Source organism: Crocodylus porosus, unplaced genomic scaffold (assembly GCF_001723895.1).
Source record: "Crocodylus porosus isolate Cpor-Errol unplaced genomic scaffold, CroPor_comp1, whole genome shotgun sequence".
Classification (NCBI taxonomy): domain Eukaryota; kingdom Metazoa; phylum Chordata; order Crocodylia; family Crocodylidae; genus Crocodylus; species Crocodylus porosus.
Window position 1 is genome coordinate 71622591 of NW_017728948.1, and position 15255 is coordinate 71637845.

Genomic DNA, 15255 nt, shown 5'->3' on the forward strand with positions numbered 1-15255 from the left:
ACAAAACTTGAAGAATGGAATCCCCCAAGGGTCAGTGCTAGCAATACAATAGCAATATTTTTCAATGTATACACCTCAGACTTCCTGCATACAATATCTAAGTGATACATTTTCAAGGCTAATAGTAAGAGTATAGCCTGTCTTTTACATTTGGGTAAAGTTTCAATAACACTCTACAGAGCAACTAGCTGAAAGATGCATATAATCACAGATAAAATCAAAATGATACGTAGTGATTGTTTTCAATATGCTTAGATATTAAAGCTATTTACAATGATATATGTTAAGAATTTGTTTACGTGCATGAACCAAATATTTACCTATGAACAGAAACGGAAAATGCTTAGCATTGCTAAATGGCAAATATAAAGGAGGGTAGGAGGCTGCAGGAAAGAGAAGTAAAAATGTTCAGCATTAAAACACATCATAGAAAGGAGATGAAAACAGCTTCTTGCTAGAGGAGCTCTTTTTGTGAAACAGATGCCATGCTGTTTACCTAATGATGAAGCAGTTGAACCAGAAAGATGGATGGATCCTTGCTGGCACTTCCTGCTGACCACTTTAAGTACTGTAGATGAGACAGATTCTTAGATATTCCCGAAATGACTTTCATAAGAACTGATTAAGCTAAATTTGCTCTATGCAAATCTCTCAAGCTAATGAAAACTGGAGCTAGCACATACACAAGGCTTTTCTTGCTCTAATTCTGAACCATAGCAAACGAAGCCATGTAGCGGAAAATGCAGAACTAGTATTTGCAAGCAGAGTTCATGTTTGATATTAACCTTTCTGTGCATCATAGCAGGATTTGGGCATTTTTAGATTTTGTTCTGAATTACAGAGGAAATGAGGTTAGGCTTAAACATTATTCAGCAGTGCAATCAAACCTAACACTCTGAATTAAAGTGACTATATTCCCAGATGTTCATCATCAGTCAGACATACGGAATAGACATGTTAATTTCATTAGGTGGCTTCTGAAGCTTTGGCTATGCCCATCTGATGCTGTATACTTTTTCAAATTGGCTTCTAACACACTGTGGCAACAAAAGACTTCCATTTCCATAGATTCCTTTGGATCATTGGAATATATCCTAAATGAATTGTGCAAGGACACTTGAGGCAACTTTGCTACTGTAATAGCCATGTAGTATGGAAAGAGAAACTGGTACTGTAATGTTAACAGCTTGCTACAATGTAAACCAGGAAAGGCAGAGTTAAAACTGACAACAGCATCACCACTATGTACTTATAGCACCATACTTGCTAAAACAACAATGCACAAAATATGGCTGCAAATGAGATCTGGAAAGTGAAGCAATGTGTCCTGTGGTCCCTGTCATCATTGCACAGGTGATGTTTCTGGAGACTACCATTCCCTGCGTGCATCACCCCCACTCAGATATGCCATCTGTGAGTGGCTGTGATTTGCTGCTTTAATGCAAATTAGGAGTAGCTCCCAGGCTTTTGACAAGTTACTAATGTGGTTGTGAACCACAAGTCATCAAGATACTCCTATGTGAAGCTGTGAGAAGCATCACTTTCCACTTAAAATGTCTTTACTCTTGTAGATGTAAATCAGTAGACCAGATTCTCAGCCTGTGTACATTGATGTTGCTCTGCTAAACTCAGGGGAATTGTGCTGATGGAGCTGTCCTGTTTACATCCACTGAGGATATGACCCAAAAGACTTTTAAAGTGGCGTGCTGCGATCGGATTTGTAACATCTATACCATGGCACCTAGGGTTTGATTACAATATAATGAAGAGTCATTTAAGTAATTACTTTTGCATAAATTACTCAATGCTGGTATGCTCCAATCTATAATTGCAGCACATTATAAGCACCATGGTTACTAATCAAGGAGAGAAAAGAATTCAAGTCTTGGAAAGAGAAAGAGAAATTAGGTAAAAACTAAGTTTGACTGACAAGAGTACTATTCCTGTTCTATTATATAAAATACCATGCCAGACAGGGGTGTGATGAAGGAGTGAGAGCAAAAGTTATGTCCCCTCTCCAGAGCTGAAAGACATAACAATCCATGCTATATCCTGCAAAAAAGGACAATTTTTTAAAAAGTGAAAAATTGTGTGTTAATTTACATTTTATTTATAGTGCAGATGAAAAAACTATGGTCACTCTGGCCTCACTTTTGTCTTCCCAAGATCTTTGCATGATTTTGGGAAGGAAGTGGTACCATAGCAGGCTTCCCTCCTTATCTCAAGTTTAAAAATAGAGGGCATTAACCACTCAGGATACCCTGAGGACACCTGAAGAGCTAGGGTGTCAAGTCCTACCATGAAAGAATAGGTGATTTGCTGGAGCACCTTACCTATTTCATAGACTGTTCTGGAAGGTAGCTTTAGTGCAGCTCAGTGCAGAAGTGCAAGTCTTTCATGAGCCTGGTTTCTGTCTTTGACACCAAACCCACATCCACCTAGTTTTGACTATAAAAAAATTCAATAGAAAGGAATATGAGAATATTAACCTAAACCTCTCGTGACAATAAATGTGGCATGGTGGACAGGGTATGGCAATCATCTGGAATAGTTTTTGGCCCTGATTTGCACATGATACATTACTCTCCCACTACCTTTCTTCATGTTGTAGCCCTGACGGTCCAGAAATTATGAGGGCAGGATTTCTGACAGTGATATCTTTTAGTGGACCAAGTATGTAACTGGCATAAAGTTAGGCAAGTTTTCAAATGAAAGACCTGATGAAGAATGTCTTGAATTTGGAAGCTTGTCTAATGCTAACCCAACTGCATATTTGGTTCAGTAAAAGATATCACCGTCAGAAATTCCTGCTTGATACACAGAGAAAATATTTTACTTAAGTCATGGAGGAAAAATTATTTAGCTAGCTGCAGTGATCTTGTAGCACAAATGCAAAGATTTCCACTTAAACCAGTATCAATAAGAAAACATTGGGCCCATTGATTTTAATCTTCTTCTGAGCCCTGCACAGTTAGACTTCAGATAATATGAGGCCTAAGGAAGGTCTCAAATAAGAGGCTAACAAGGACATTCTGCAATGGTGATCTAGAACAACATACCTTGACTCAGCACCATATAGTAACATTTATTACTCCCGAGGAGTGTGGTAAGTACAATATATGTCCCAAAGCAGGGCATGAGGATGTCACTGAGCATATGAAGTCTCTGACATCATGGAGGACATAGATGAATCTTAAATGTTCTACATGATTATCACCAGGCATGTCCCCACAAGCAGCATTATGTGTTTCTCAAGGGACAACTAGCAGTGGCAAATATTTATGCCACTTGTAGTTGTCCCCAAGCATACCCCTGCATGCATTCTCTGGCACACAGAAAACTGACTTGGGTGGGGTAGGGGCTGGAAGCTACGGCCAGCAGCTTTACATGGGGTCTTCCCAGGGCTTCAGTAGTGGTGATCCAGGTGTGCAGAGGCTGGCCAGGCTCTGGTTTCAGGTGGTGCAGGCTACAGCCATGTACACTGCTTTTTGCTGGTGCTTTGTTTTTTTTGACACTGGGATCTCCAGTGAACCCCACCACTGCCTGCCTCCTTCCCCTCCACCCCTCATGCTGTTAATTAGTAGTGAGGTGAACGTGTGCATGTGCATCGTGCAGTCTGCAGTGTTGCAGTCGGGTTTGTGGCACCACAAACCGCACATGTGCTCTTGTGGGGATGCGCTCACCAAGAACAACTTTGTTGGCTTAAACCAGAATATCATTATATATTTTACGCAAAGCATATTACAATTCAGCATATTACAATTACAATTTTGTTCTACATAAAACAAGATCAACCCAAAAAACCTGCCACTACAAAATTTAGAGTAATGGCTGACAAGAAAGATGACACAATGCATTCAGATTTTCCTAAACAGTATACAGAAAAACTTCTCACAGACTCCCTGTGCAGCCCAGTAACACACTCCACATACAGACATACATATATGTGTATACATGTGCATGCATCTAAAGGTAAATAGAAGCAGTCACACCACCCCGATAAATATCATGCACATATTAGCATGTATCCAGCATACTGAATCAGACTTCAATCTTCCTTATTGATGTTCAGAATGAGGACGGAGATTTACTGGGCTGTGACTAGGACAAAGCAGGGAGCTGAAACTTAAAAAAACCCACTAGTGAGTAGAGGGGAGAGGAGGTGCGAGAGCCAAATGATTCAGCAACTTACTTCCTTAATTTTTTTTTTTTACAGGTCGTGTTGGTGGGATATATAGCCTATCAATCTCAACTTAAAGCTAACAGTGTCTTTTGTGTGGGAAAAGATTTATATACACACATCACACATGTAGATGTATAAACACATATGCCCAGATACTAGTTAATCTGTTTAATGAATCCAGCCTACAACAGTGTAATCATTACAATTAAAAATAAACTATATTAAGATGGATCTGCATCACAGTCTTCTTCATAAAGCATTACACTATTTTTTATGGTTTTGTAATTGGGGAAAAAAAAGTAGAGCTATTTATTTTTCCCCAAATGTTCTTAATTTCTCTCTGGACATAAAATTTAAATGCCAAACTTCTTCCTGGAGTGAACTTTCATAGCTGAATTATAAACCATGGTGTTACTGTTTTCCCACTAAATATGTGAAAACACAAAATAGACTTCCATTCTTGGCAAGAGCTCTTGGCAAATTACTAATCTTTCTCCCTTCCCACAGTCAAGTGAGTATTAAACTGTATAAAAAAAATAAATAAAATGAGCCATGAGGAGGCTTTATATCCAATACTACTTCCTCACAGGAAGAATGAGGGTGCATCTACACAAGATGTTCACTGCACAGTTGACTAATTACCTGATGTCATGTCTTGGCATCTACACATGTGCCCCTTTTAGGCCAGAGTAAACTAATTTGCTCCAAAGCAGTACATGTGTAGACACTGCCCCAGCCAGCTGGGGCACAAGGGAGCTTCAGTGCTGGGACAGGACAGCCTACCAGCTAGCAACACTCTGATGCTCCCTTGTTCCCCAGCGAGCCCCTCTGCAGCACACTAGGCTGGGGGAAGCAGCCCCAGGTTGGCAGCTGACTCCCCAGGGCCCCTGCCAGGTGGGGCTGCTCCACCCAGGCTCCATGTGCTGTGCTTGAATAAACTGCAGAACTTATTACACTGGAATTAATTGCTCCTGGGCACACATTCATATGGCATGCCTGAAAGCAATAAACTTCAGAGCACTAAACTCCGCAGTTTATTCAGGTGCCATCATAATTTCACATGTATATGTGCCATGTATACTAAGCTTAGGGTATTGTCCTTTATGACCTGATTAGAGATATGGTTTGATTCCCCAGCACATGCAAAAAAAATTAATAGAATCTGTCAAGCTCAGTAAATGAGTCTGATTCAGTGGTGGTTTTATCTCAGGAATCCATGAATTCAATGATCCCAAACTTGTGCCATATGCGTCTATTTGGCACACCAAATTTTAAAGGAATCTGTGTTACTTGTGGATTTTCAACCGGTAAACAGATATTTTCAGAGAAGTCTGAAGTAGCTCATTCATCTCAATGCAATGATCTCTGCTGAATTAACATGCCATGACAATAAATGTAGTCTGAAATAAAGTGAACATGTAATAGGCATCTAGCATTTTCATTCGTAATTCCTTGCCTAAGCCTCAGCACTCTAGTCATGCTAAGTATTTCCTGTCCGTCTAATACATGCTTAAAGAGAAAGAGAGGAACCCAAATGCCCCTGGAAAGAAAAGCCCCCTCTTCTCCAAGCTCCTGATTCTTGCATGAAGGGAATGGAGAGAGCTTCACACTCCTTTCAAGATTCTGGCTTATCTGGGTCTAGTGCAGTGGAAGGTAAGGCAGACCCAGTAGGGCAGGGATCCTTTGCATCTGTGCTTGCATGAGAGGCTGTAAGGAAAGAAGATTGGACAGAGCCTTCTTCAAAAAAAAAGTGTTTTCAACCTTCCCTACAACAGAAACAACACTGTTATCACGGAGAAGCTACACCTACTTAAAATTATATTTTAACCTACAGCATTACATTAATTTATGAAAATGTAATTAATTTCAATGCATTTCAGTTTAATAATTTATTAAATTATTAATGTATTGAAAGGGGATTTTTTTTTATGTCATGGAATACCACAATATAATACCTCAATCACAGCCATAAAAAATAGACCTAGAGGCTGTTGGAAATGTTGAGACAAAAGGATTGAGAAAGTAAACAAGATCAACAAAAAAAGGGAAAATACAATATTATTTTAGTACTTAAAGAGATTTTGTTCCTGGGCATCAGATTCTGCCAGCTTAATTCACACTCACCAGTACTTTCTGAGCAGTCTCACTGCTTTCATCAGGAGAAGAAGCATATTAAGGCACCATCCGTTCCCAGCATAAGTGGCAGGAATTGGACCTTAATTTGGAAGCCACGTATTAGACCTGGTCAAACAGAATTTGGCTTTGCTTGCTCTATTACCCTCAGATAGAGAACTTTAGCCTGTCTCTTCACATTTAAAGGGGATAACTAAACATAAAACAAGCTACTGTTCTTTCCACATGGAAAAAAAATCAATGATAGCAAAGATGTAGCCTTTCTTAGAATACTTTTTCCTCTTTTTGCAATATCATGTACAAATCATCACTTTGCCGTATAATGTACTAATTGAAAATGAGGCTGGAAAGATTTCAGACATGGTGTCATAACTTGCTTATTTGGTTCTCTGTCTCTTCTCTACAAGGTCTCAAAGCAATAACTTCCTATGAGTAGCAGAATAAAATGCTATCATGGCTAGCACTGGATAAAATAAAAACAGCTTCCATTGACCTCTTTACCCCCTTCTGAAATGTGCTTCTGAAATGGACTTAATACTATTACTACTACTAATAATAATAGTAATAATGTACTTGGGCAGAATTCTGAATAGCTCGTACCAACATACAGTTTTAAAACAGACATGCAGAATGCTATGTGTATGTATTTGTACATGGGACTTCAGGTAGGCAAACTATGTATACTGTCACCTGTCCAAGGCATTGGAACTGGCATGTCACTACTTTCTGAAAAAAAGTTCCATACTACTTTTAATCACCAGAGATGCCCAAAACCTCTACTTTATCCCTCTTGTGAACCATAGCAGCACCTACGGAAAACAGTGTCATAATACCATGTGGGAGAAATGGTTTGCTACACAGAGAAAAGAGCACCATCTACATAAAATGAATTCTTGCACTATGCCTGGGCTTTACTAAAGACCACGACGCAATCTTAAAAGGTCCTATACATGTGCACTGAGGCTGCTCAGACGCACTGTAATTACAGTACATTGGACCAGACTCGATTATCAACTCTGCTGGAGTGTGTTAGTTACTGAGCTCCAGCAGACTTCAGAGTTCCTGCACTGAAAATGGTGGTGGGGGTGCTTTAGTTAAAGCTCATTCAATGGGATGCTGATGGTGCTAGCTGCAGCATGAGGGTGTTTAGGCTGCCTCCTGGCTAGCCCCAAAATGTAGCACCCTTGTGCCCCTGTGCAGCACTTTGAGCTGGGTCAGAGCAACTCTGAGCTGGAAGGCTGGCCTCCCAGGTCCCCTGCTCAACATACTGCAGTCCTGGGCACACATGCAAATTGAATAACTTCTCAAGAAGGACAAATGCAAAGGCTCAACATGCTGCAGTCCTGGGTGCAATGCCTAGGAGCAATAAACTCTAGTGTGAACTGTGCCAGAGTTTATTCAGTCATATTAATGGTGTGTGTAGACAAACCCACTGAGTTGCAAAAAGGGAGAAAATAATAAAGCCAAATCAAAATCCAGTTCTTATTGTTATGCAGTTGTTGTTAAAACAGTATTTCTTTTATTAGGAATCAAAAGCCAATATTACCATATTTTCTTGAACACCACACCCCTCCAAATAAGACATGTGCCTTGTTTCTGGAAAAATCTTTTTTTCTACATTCTGTCTTCCAAAGTCATGACTTCAAAATGGCCCTTTCATGTCATTTTCATGAAAGATATCTGCCCTTTCAGAGTGACCTAGACAAATTGGAGGATGGGGCCAATAGGAATCTCATGATATTCAACAAGGACAAGTGCAAAGTCCTGCAATTAGGAAAGAACAATCCGATGTACCAGTACAGGCTGGGGGCTGAGTGGCTGGGCAACAACTCTGCAGAGAAGGACCTGAGGGTTACAGTGGACAATAAGCAAAATATGAGCCAGCAGTGTGCCCTTCCTGCCAAGAAAACTAATAGCATACTGGGCTGCATTGGTAGGTGTGTTGCCAGCAGATCAAGGGAAGTGATTATTCCCCTCTATTCAGGACTGGTGAGGCCACATCTGGAATACTGTGTTTAGTTTTGGGCTACCGATTACATAAAGGATGTGGACATACTGGAGAGAGTCTAGCAGAGGGTAACAAAAATGGTAACAGGGCTGGGGCACATGACTTATAAAGAAAGCCTGAGGGAACTTGGCTTATTTAGTCTAGAAAAAGGGAAACTGAGGACAGATTTAACAGCAGCCTTCAACTACCTGAAGTGGGGTTCGAAAGAGCATGGAACTGTTCTCATGGTGGCAGATTACAGGGCAAGGAGCAATGGTCTCAAGTTCCAGCAAGGGAAGTTTAGGTTAGATACTAGGAAGAATTTTTTTACTAGGCAGGTAGTAAAACGCTGGAACAGGTTACCCAGAGAGGCTGCAGAATCTCCATCCTTAAAGGTTTTTAAGACTAAGCTAGACAAAATTTTGGCTGGGATGATTTGGGGATAGTCTTGCTGTGAGTAGGGTGTTGGACTAGATGACCTCCTGAGGTCCCTTCAAACCCTAACTTTCTATGATTTGATGTTCTCTCCGGTACAACAAGCAATCCTGAGAGTTCAGTTTTAACCCTTTCACCACCACTAATAAATTGGCAGCCATTTTTGGGTGTGAAAAAGTTAATACTGAGCTTTGACCTTACTTGCTTCCCATCCCAGAGAGATGGGAAAGTCATTTTGCAGCACAGCCTACCATGTTTTTACTCCTCCATGCTTCTATTCCAGTGAAGAAAAAGTCTCTCCACACATGCATCCAAATTTTGGAGGGGTGATTTTTTGGTAGAAGTTGTGTAGTATATAGTAAATATGGTATACTAAGTTGCCACTGCTTTTATAATGGTGCATAAAGAAATACTGAACTTTCTCTGAAACATGTTTTCCATTCATGTTCAGAAAGTGGTTCTGGAATATAGTACTGAATATGGTTATATATTTCCTGGCAATGAAACAGAAATATGTTTTTAACATAGATGTTGAATGATCAGGACAGTATGGAAAATCACATAGGAGGTTCTCTTCTCAATAGAATTGTTGGGGTGAGTAACTCCTCTGCTTCTCTTAACCTAGTGAAGACTTTCTCACACCTTATATGTTATATGTGAGGCATTCTTCTTTCAGTATCTATCAAAAATAGATTTGTGGGCTTGATTTTTATATTACTTTGTCCTCAGGCCACAGCTCACTTGGGCACATCTAAATTATGAAAGGACATTTGAGCTGTCAATGTGAGTTGAGTAGAACAGATCAGGGTTTGTAGGAACTTTCTCCTCTACTATAATTTAAAAAAATTCTTGAAGGTATTACTAACTAGGATTAAGCATGTAGCTTTGTCACTCAAAACAGATGACAATCTACAGCTTATTTAAGAGAATCTTATTCCTGCTCTTATTATCTGCAATTATAGCTTTTTTATTTAAAAGAAGCTCAAGGACTATTCATAGATGAAGCCATAAATTAGATTCAAACTGACTGGTTTCCCCATTTAAACAGATATTTGAATTTTTATCATTTAAAAGAAAGATTATTTCTCTAAGAGTAAGAGGAAGAATAGAGGTTATTTTTATTCACTGAGACATGCAGCCAGACACAGAACAATCACACTGATGTTTTAATATCTATCACTGCTAAAAATTATATTGTAGTAAGGCAATGCTAAACATGTTATTTAGAAATCCAAGCATAAAAATGACTCAGATCCCCAGGTTCCCCAGCCCCAGCTGTCAGATGTTAGCATACAAGAAAGAATTAGTGGAGGCTACATTGGGGAGCTGCCAATGGACATTGTGGTACAGCAAGGGGATGTAATAATGTTCATGGTCTCCATAGAGGGGAGGGCAAGAGACAGTGTACTGTGTGCTATCACATTTAGTCTGCTTACTTACTTTCCTGGGAGCATGCAGGGACTGGAGAAAGAGAACCATTCCACTGGGAAATGCAAGCTACCATCACCACATAACTGATGGACTAGACAAAAGATACCCTAGCTGTACAACCCTGGTCCAGCCAGATAATTATGGTATCATAAAAGCCACTGGGAAAGGGAAGGAAAATGAAAAAGGTGAGTATAAAATGCATAAATGTCAAGTATTAACACAGAGAACATTAGCTAAAAAAGTATGATGTGAAAACAGTTCTCAGCACTTCCAGATTATGAATATACAAAGGTAAGAAGGGAACAACACTGGATGTTGGGAAATATCTAGTAAATTGGCCCCAAGATATTTCAAATCTTCTCAGGTTTTTGATACCTTTAATTTCCTGATATCAGGACAATGGAATAAAAATATAGAGTCCAGTTCTCTGCTACCTCACACCTTGACTTGTCATTGACTTGCAAACAACATAAATACAAAACAGTAACAGTATGATTTGAGTGTTTTGCATTAATTTCCATCAGGTGTAAATGATTCCACAAGGTGCAAGCCAGTTATTAATTAAGGGCTGAAGAGAGATAGTACCTGAAGAAAAGACTGCAATTGGGAGCTAGAGACAAGGACCATATAACTGGAAGCCAGAGACTCCTACTTTAAGGGGAAAGTGCAGTATGCTAATCTTGTTGTGTAGGCAGGCAGGTGAGCAGGAGCTAGCTGTAGTGTAACAAGCCTGCTGTGTGGGAAAGGTTTCCAGGCAGCCTGAGAGTAAAGGCTGCAAGCAGCTGTATTAAGCTGCAGCAGGGAAGGGCAGGCTGGCCACTAGAGAAAAGAGGAAACCCCTGTGCATGACTGAGTCACTGGATCAGAGGGAGGCAGCACTTTAGGGAATATAAACCCAGGACCTGAGGCATGGAAGGCAATCTGGCCCTGCATGTTGCAAAGAGATGAGTTTCTAGGAGAGAGGCACTGCAAGAGACAGTCTGGCAGGCACCCAAACCACCCATGAGAACTGGGAGGTGAGAGCTCGAAGGGAAGGATGGCTTGCCAGATACCACTAACCTACAGTGGAGGAGACCTCTTGTTTGGAAGTGGTTGCTTGTATTTGTTCTGCAGTTAAGTTTAACATGAGAGAACCAGATGGTGGCTGTAGGGGAGGATTGGAGGCCAGGTACCGGGGTGCCTGGGGCACAGGGTTTCAAGGTCTGCAAAGGGGCAAGGGGGGGATGTGAATGAAAAACAATGGACCACAACCTGTGCTCTGCAAGCAAGAGACAGATGATGGGCCACAGCTGGTGTCCCAAGAGGATGAGGCACAATAGAAGAAAGGCGGAGACTTAGAGCAATTAAGCCTGGTTTAGCAGCTTGCAGCTAGAGTTACCAGTGGGTCAAAGGCAAGAAGACTGAAGTCTGTACATGCTGGCCCATGGAGAGAGAGTAACATCTGAGATATGGGCATGACTACAAAGAGAGATGGAGGCCACAAATATTGCTCATAAGGTGGCTGGTACCCTGAGGCACCAATAGAACCATGGGGGCCATAGCTGGTTGGCCTTGGAAAAGGCCAGCAAGCTGAGGAACTAAAGCTCACTTGGGGACCCTGGGGGTAGGTTCCATATAAGAAAAATCAAAGTGTGGCAAGTGGAGGGGACCTTAAGGAGCCAGAGTGAGGTTGGGGCAGTGTGGCCACCAGGGGGTGTTGTGGCCACCCCCGAGGGCCAGGCCCTGTCACACACTTACAAAGAGGCCAGGACAATGGGGCAGAACCACAAGTAAATGAGAATGATCTGGCACACTAGTATTAAAATTACCTAATTAAAATAGCAGCACTAATAACACCCATAAAACATAGAAAATTCCTGCCAGGCCAGTAGTTCAACCCCTTGTCAATTCAGAATTGCAGGCAGTCCTTGACTTGCAACGTTTTGAGTTACAAGGTTTTGCACTTACAACATTTATAAATTGACACCCTGTTTCAACTTTGTGGCATCATTTCCAACTTTACAACACGCGATCTGAAAAGAAGTTCGCTGCATCATTCAGCTCCCTGGAGAAAATCTGTCCAAACTTCCTTGGACACTTTCTTTAAGAAAGCAGACAAGACTCCAGAAAAACCTGCAGCCAAGACTCCTGAGAAGACTCCAGCCAAGAGCCCATCAAAAGACCAACCAAGAGCCCTTCAAAAAAAAGTCCAGCGAAGTCACTTCAAAGAAGTCCTTCTAAATCAATATGATTGCTATTTACAATATAAACACATTAATGTAGCTATATTACTCATCTATAATTGATCGAGTGAAATAGGGTAATTGGCCTTGGTTCAGAACCCAATCCCCCATTTATAACATTGTTTCTTATGAGATAATTGGTTCCCAGTTACAACACTTCGACTTGAGACATGGTTTTCTGGAACCAATTGTGTCAAAAGTCCGAGGACTGCCTGTACTGCATAAAGTTGTATTTCCCACCCCCCTTTTTTTTGTGGACAGTCCATTTTTAAAGTCTCAAAGAGCCAATACCAAAGAACATTTCTTGCTAATAGGGTAAAAATTCAAATTTCTAAGGTTTTGGGGGGTGGGGGGTTTGGGGGGGCAGTTGGAATGAAAAACATGCTGTATTGCCTTCTGAGTAGTTTCTTTATGTGAAACAATATTTCAGAACACTAAACTGTCTAAAGCACATTAACCAATTCTCATACTAAAACTTCCTAATTGCTTTTCAAAACTTATCACTCTAATTGAGAAGGTTTAATTACCTGGTAGCAACCATTTAAAAATACCTGCTGCTAATTAATTAATGGCCACATTTTGCAAGATATGTATGCATATTTGAACAAATACTTTCACCTGTATATACCTCATGCACAATATTATGTAACATATGCACATTTTAGGTGCCTAACTATTAATCTGCTAATAAGTGGTCAGTGAACATATTCCCACAAAGTATTTGTTCTCTCAAATTAAGTATACATCAAGCTAAGCACACGTTATATGAGGCGGATATTGAAAACTTGTCCAATAAATGACATTATTTAACTGTGCTGAAGAATTACAAGATATTATAAACTTAGTGTCTGAAATAATGTTTCCTTACAGGCTCTTCAACACTTTTAAATACCAGCAAGTTAGCTTTGCTTGTGAAATCAGGTCATGCAAACAAAAGTCAACCTGAAGTCAAATGAGTGTCAATCAACCTGTATTTGAAAGTGTGTAGATAGGCAGGAAAAATTCATCGTGTAATTGCATGTGACACCACTCAAATTTTACAAGGAAAGAAGAAATGGGAAAAGCTATTTCCTACAATGATTTATGCCCATCTATTCCAAATGAAACATAATTGTCCGGGTTTGCATTGTGCTATCAAACATTAATGTTGCTGCTTGATGTCTTTATGTTGCTGCTAATTAATTTAAAGGCAATGTTCTTTAGAAGTGCTATGAATAAACTCAAGAGCTTTGTTGACCTTTCACAATTGCACTGTACAGATGGAAAGGCAATAATAATTATGATCACTACCCATGGTTTAGTGGTGGATGCCACATCCCCAACCACTTTTTATTTTAAAAAAATCAACTGTGCTATTGAGATATTAATGTTCCAATTTTTATTTATAAAATATTAATACATGTTTAATAGATGTTTCAATAAAATTCTAATCAATTCATACAAATTACTGGAGTCCAGAAGATCAATATATTATATCTATCTGTAACATTTTCTATGAATGTGATTATAGCCATTTAGAAAATGTAATTATATTACAGTCTTACCAAATCTATTAATAAACACTTTAGAAAATATTTCAAAATGCAACTTTAATTCATAGTGTAAATGATAAAAAAACAAGATGAAGAACACAAGCTCCTGATATCAGAATGGGCAGAACTGTTTATGTTCTTTATTCCATGAAAATCCAAGAGAAGAATAATACACGGATAATAGTCCTCTCTTTTTCTGTTTCTTTTTTGTACTATTATTTTTCATCTTTCTAGAACTTATAGTTCTCTCTTAGAAATTTGAAAATTTGTCTTTTTCCATGGGGATTTCCAACAAAGTCTAAAATGAATGGATATGTTTTATTGATCAAGTCCCTAATGTTGCAAATTCATATGTATGTAACGTTTTTCAAAATCAAGCCTTTATATATTTCTGCATTGGTAGACTGACATCAGTAGACTTTTAGCATACTTTGAGAAATGGTGGTTAAATGTTAACTTGCCTTTACTTCTGCTGTTTCATCAAGTATGGAAGAGTATAACCCATTAGTTTGGGAACCTAAATAAAAGACAACTGTTCCTTAACAGCTGCCTAGCTATTATTTACAAACTAAAAATGCATATAAAAGAATATGTAGCAGAAAGATGCCATAAAACAGAATGTTTTGTAAAGGCTAGATATTGAAAAGCTGGAGGACATCCCCTTGGAAATGACAGCAGTGGTAAGAGCAGATTCAAAATGAAGAGTATTGAGCTTTCTTTTTAAGTGTAACACTGAGAAAGTTCTTTTTTCTTTAGAATTAGATTTCTTTACTATGAGAAGGAAACCAGAAGTAAAAAGTTTCCATGCAGAATAAGACTTAAAAAAGTATCAGGAGATCAATTTGTATCAGCTCATGATCTAAAAAAGACTGTAAAAATATGAGGTCACCTTTTCATGGATTATTCCACCTCCAGGTGCTACTGTGCAATGAAACCAGCTCTATAATACTCACTAGTCCTGTTCCTACTTGTTATGTAGGGAAGATATGAGAACTTTAGAATTTTCAAATTAATTTTACAGATTATTCTCAGCTGTCACCCTCTACCAAAATTCCCAGGAACTGACACCTTCTCAGGAGTAAAAACAAAAAACAAGGGGGCGGGGGGGTGGGGGAATAAATACTAAGCTCCCAAGAAATGACTGACTGAAAATTCTCACCAAAGCTGAAAAGCTATGCCTGGCTTCAGCAGATGGCTTGATCCTTACACCTAAGTTAATTTTTTTGGACCACTTTCCTCTCCCATCCTCACACAAACATACAAAGGGAAAAACTAGAACCATTTTATTTCTTTAATGTGTATGAGACACATGTCTATAAATACATTATACTT

At 39.4% G+C, this 15255-nt stretch overlaps 1 protein-coding gene across 1 annotated transcript in view; it reads right to left on the minus strand.

Annotated features, from left to right (window-relative positions):
* GRID2 (glutamate ionotropic receptor delta type subunit 2) overlaps window positions 1–15255 on the minus strand; it is a 1453399-nt gene that overhangs the window by 687669 nt on the left and 750475 nt on the right. The window lies entirely within an intron of this gene.